Raw genomic sequence first — 3,982 nt, 5'->3', positions numbered from 1 at the left:
CGGAGAGGAGCGTCAGGGCCAGGCTCCTCAAACATGGACAGAGTTTCGCCCTTAACACAGACCAAGGGGAGGACGGCCGCCTCCTTAAACACAGGCCGGAGAGGAGCGTCAGGGCCAGGCTCCTCAAACATGGACCGAGTGTCGCCCTTAACACAGACCAAGGGGAGGACGGCCGCCTCCTTAAACACAGGCCGGAGAGGAGCGTCAGGGCCAGGCTCCTCAAACATGGACAGAGTGTCGCCCTTAACACAGACCAAGGGGAGGACGGCCGCCTCCTTAAACACAGGCCGGAGAGGAGCGTCAGGGCCAGGCTCCTCAAACATGGACCGAGTGTCGCCCTTAACACAGACCAAGGGGAGGACGGCCGCCTCCTTAAACACAGGCCGGAGAGGAGCGTCAGGGCCAGGCTCCTCAAACATGGACCGAGTGTCGCCCTTAACACGGACCAAGGGGAGGACGGCCGCCTCCTTAAACACAGGCCGGAGAGGAGCGTCAGGGCCAGGCTCCTCAAACATGGACCGAGTGTCGCCCTTAACACGGACCAAGGGGAGGACGGCCGCCTCCTTAAACACAGGCCGGAGAGGAGCGTCAGGGCCAGGCTCCTCAAACATGGACCGAGTGTCGCCCTTAACACAGACCAAGGGGAGGACGGCCGCCTCCTTAAACACAGGCCGGAGAGGAGCGTCAGGGCCAGGCTCCTCAAACATGGACCGAGTGTCGCCCTTAACACAGACCAAGCGGAGGACGGCCGCCTCCCTAAATACAGGCCGAACCGGAGCGCGAGTGTCGCTCCTTAAACACGGACCGAGTGGAGGACGGCCGCCTCCTTAAACACAGGCCGAACAAAATGACACAAAGTGTCAACTGCGAATGTTGTCCATCCAAGGAAGGAGCGTGATGCCCGGCCGGCTCCTTAAACACAGGCCGAGAGTCGCCCCGGACGGTCCGCCTCGCGGCGCCCGTCTGCTCGGATAAAATGACACAAAGTGTCAACTACGAATGTTGTCCATCCAAGGAAGGAGCGTGATGCCCGGCCGGCTCCTTAAACACAGGCCGAGAGTCGCCCCGGACGGTCCGCCTCGCGGCGCCCGTCTGCTCGGATAAAATGACACAAAGTGTCAACTGCGAATGTTGTCCATCCAAGGAAGGAGCGTGATGCCCGGCCGGCTCCTTAAACACAGGCCGAGAGTCGCCCCGGACGGTCCGCCTCGCGGCGCCCGCCCGCTCGGATAAAATGACACAAAGTGTCAACTACGAATGTTGTCCATCCAAGGAAGGAGCGTGATGCCCGGCCGGCTCCTTAAACACAGGCCGAGAGTCGCCCCGGACGGTCCGCCTCGCGGCGCCCGTCTGCTCGGATAAAATGACACAAAGTGTCAACTACGAATGTTGTCCATCCAAGGAAGGAGCGTGATGCCCGGCCGGCTCCTTAAACACAGGCCGAGAGTCGCCCCGGACGGTCCGCCTCGCGGCGCCCGTCTGCTCGGATAAAATGACACAAAGTGTCAACTGCGAATGTTGTCCATCCAAGGAAGGAGCGTGATGCCCGGCCGGCTCCTTAAACACAGGCCGAGAGTCGCCCCGGACGGTCCGCCTCGCGGCGCCCGCCCGCTCGGATAAAATGACACAAAGTGTCAACTACGAATGTTGTCCATCCAAGGAAGGAGCGTGATGCCCGGCCGGCTCCTTAAACACAGGCCGAGAGTCGCCCCGGACGGTCGCCTCGCGGCGCCCGTCTGCTCGGATAAAATGACACAAAGTGTCAACTACGAATGTTGTCCATCCAAGGAGGGAGCGTGATGCCCGGCCGGCTCCGAAAACACAGGCCGAGAGTCGCCCCGGACGGTCCGCCTCGCGGCGCCCGTCTGCTCGGATAAAATGACACAAAGTGTCAACTGCGAATGTTGTCCATCCAAGGAAGGAGCGTGATGCCCGGCCGGCTCCTTAAACACAGGCCGAGAGTCGCCCCGGACGGTCCGCCTCGCGGCGCCCGCCCGCTCGGATAAAATGACACAAAGTGTCAACTACGAATGTTGTCCATCCAAGGAAGGAGCGTGATGCCCGGCCGGCTCCTTAAACACAGGCCGAGAGTCGCCCCGGACGGTCGCCTCGCGGCGCCCGTCTGCTCGGATAAAATGACACAAAGTGTCAACTACGAATGTTGTCCATCCAAGGAGGGAGCGTGATGCCCGGCCGGCTCCGAAAACACAGGCCGAGAGTCGCCCCGGACGGTCCGCCTCGCGGCGCCCGTCTGCTCGGATAAAATGACACAAAGTGTCAACTGCGAATGTTGTCCATCCAAGGAAGGAGCGTGATGCCCGGCCGGCTCCTTAAACACAGGCCGAGAGTCGCCCCGGACGGTCCGCCTCGCGGCGCCCGCCCGCTCGGATAAAATGACACAAAGTGTCAACTACGAATGTTGTCCATCCAAGGAGGGAGCGTGAGGCCCGGCCGGCTCCGAAAACACAGGCCGAGAGTCGCCCCGGACGGTCCGCCTCTCGAGGCGCCCGCCCGCTCGGATAAAATGACACAAAGTGTCAACTACGAATGTTGTCCATCCAAGGAGGGAGCGTGAGGCCCGGCCGGCTCCGAAAACACAGGCCGAGAGTCGCCCCGGACGGTCCGCCTCTCGAGGCGCCCGCCCGCTCGGATAAAATGACACAAAGTGTCAACTACGAATGTTGTCCATCCAAGGAGGGAGCGTGATGCCCGGCCGGCTCCGAAAACACAGGCCGAGATTCGACCCCGGACGGGCCGTCTTCTCCCGGCGCCCGCCCGCGTACGCCCCCCATCCCCGGTCGCCCGTCTGCTCCCGGCGGGCCTCCGAGTACCCCCTCACCCAACTGACCGACTGGCACTCATGACCCGCCTTGGTAGGGCCTCCATCGGCCTCGGCTCGTCCGACGTCGGGTGGACGGTTCCTACCCACTGCGGGTCGCACTCTAGCGCCCCGGCCGCTGCGTGAGCGTGCGCTCCCCGCGCCGCCCCGCAGGCCCCGGCGCGACCGTACTGCGGCGAGACCGAGACGACCCGGTTTGGCATCCATCCCACCTAGCCACGATCCACGGAGGCCGAGCGAGCGGCTGAGTGTCGGGCGCCGCGCGTGCGAGCGTCCGCCGGCCGCGCCGGTCCTTCCGCGAATGTCGTTTCTCAAACCCTCCGGCTTGATAGCGGCGGCACCACGGGAAGCCGTCCACACACACCGTCCGACCTCTATCCGAAAAGCCTTCCCGACCAACCGCGGTCGCGGGGGCGTCTGTCGCTCCGCATCGGGGGGGCGTATGGCTTCCGCGCTACGCGCTGCGGGCTCGGGGGGGCCGCAACGGCTGAGTCTGACTCGGCCGGGGCGCAGCTTCCCTCCCGGCAGTCAGCAATAGTGCCGATCGCGCCTGCCACCAGCCCCCTCCCCGACGGGTTCGTCGGCGCCGGCTGGCCGCCGTCCGCCTTCGTTCCCCGAGGGTTCCCAACCAGCGCCGATCCAACTCCGCATCCTGGCCGCACGCAGTGCGTGCCTCGCGCGGGTAAGTCGCCGGCGCAGCGCCGCAGCTCCCGACCCCCGCGTACGGGAATAGTTGAGGGCCTCAGCGGGCCGCACCGACCGAGTCCGACTCGGGCCGGGGCGCAGATTCCCGCTTGGGTGACCGAACGTTCTCTGCTCGGGCCGGAGGGCCGACGCCCGTCCCCCCCCGTCGTCCCCCACGGACCGCCTCCGAGGCCACTTCGCACGGCTCATCCTCGGCTCCCTACCAATGCTTAATCGATGGGGCCGCCCGGCCGGATTCGCGCCACCCTGTCCACCGCGAGTCTCCCCAGACTAACCCGAGTTACCGCCCAGCTCGCCTAACCTTGCACTCGCTCTGCCAAACGGTCGTGTAGTCGGCGGGCCGTCCTACGGGTCGCCCTCCCTCCCCAAACGCGCGGCGGGATAGCGGCAAGGCGGCGGCGGCGGCCAGCGGCGTCGGGGCGCTCGCACCGGAGAAGA

The sequence above is a fragment of the Syngnathus leptorhynchus genome, unplaced genomic scaffold, assembly GCF_054491065.1.
Source record: "Syngnathus leptorhynchus isolate UIUO unplaced genomic scaffold, UIUO_Slep HiC_scaffold_250, whole genome shotgun sequence".
NCBI lineage: Eukaryota > Metazoa > Chordata > Actinopteri > Syngnathiformes > Syngnathidae > Syngnathus > Syngnathus leptorhynchus.
Note: the sequence above shows the minus strand (reverse complement) of the source record.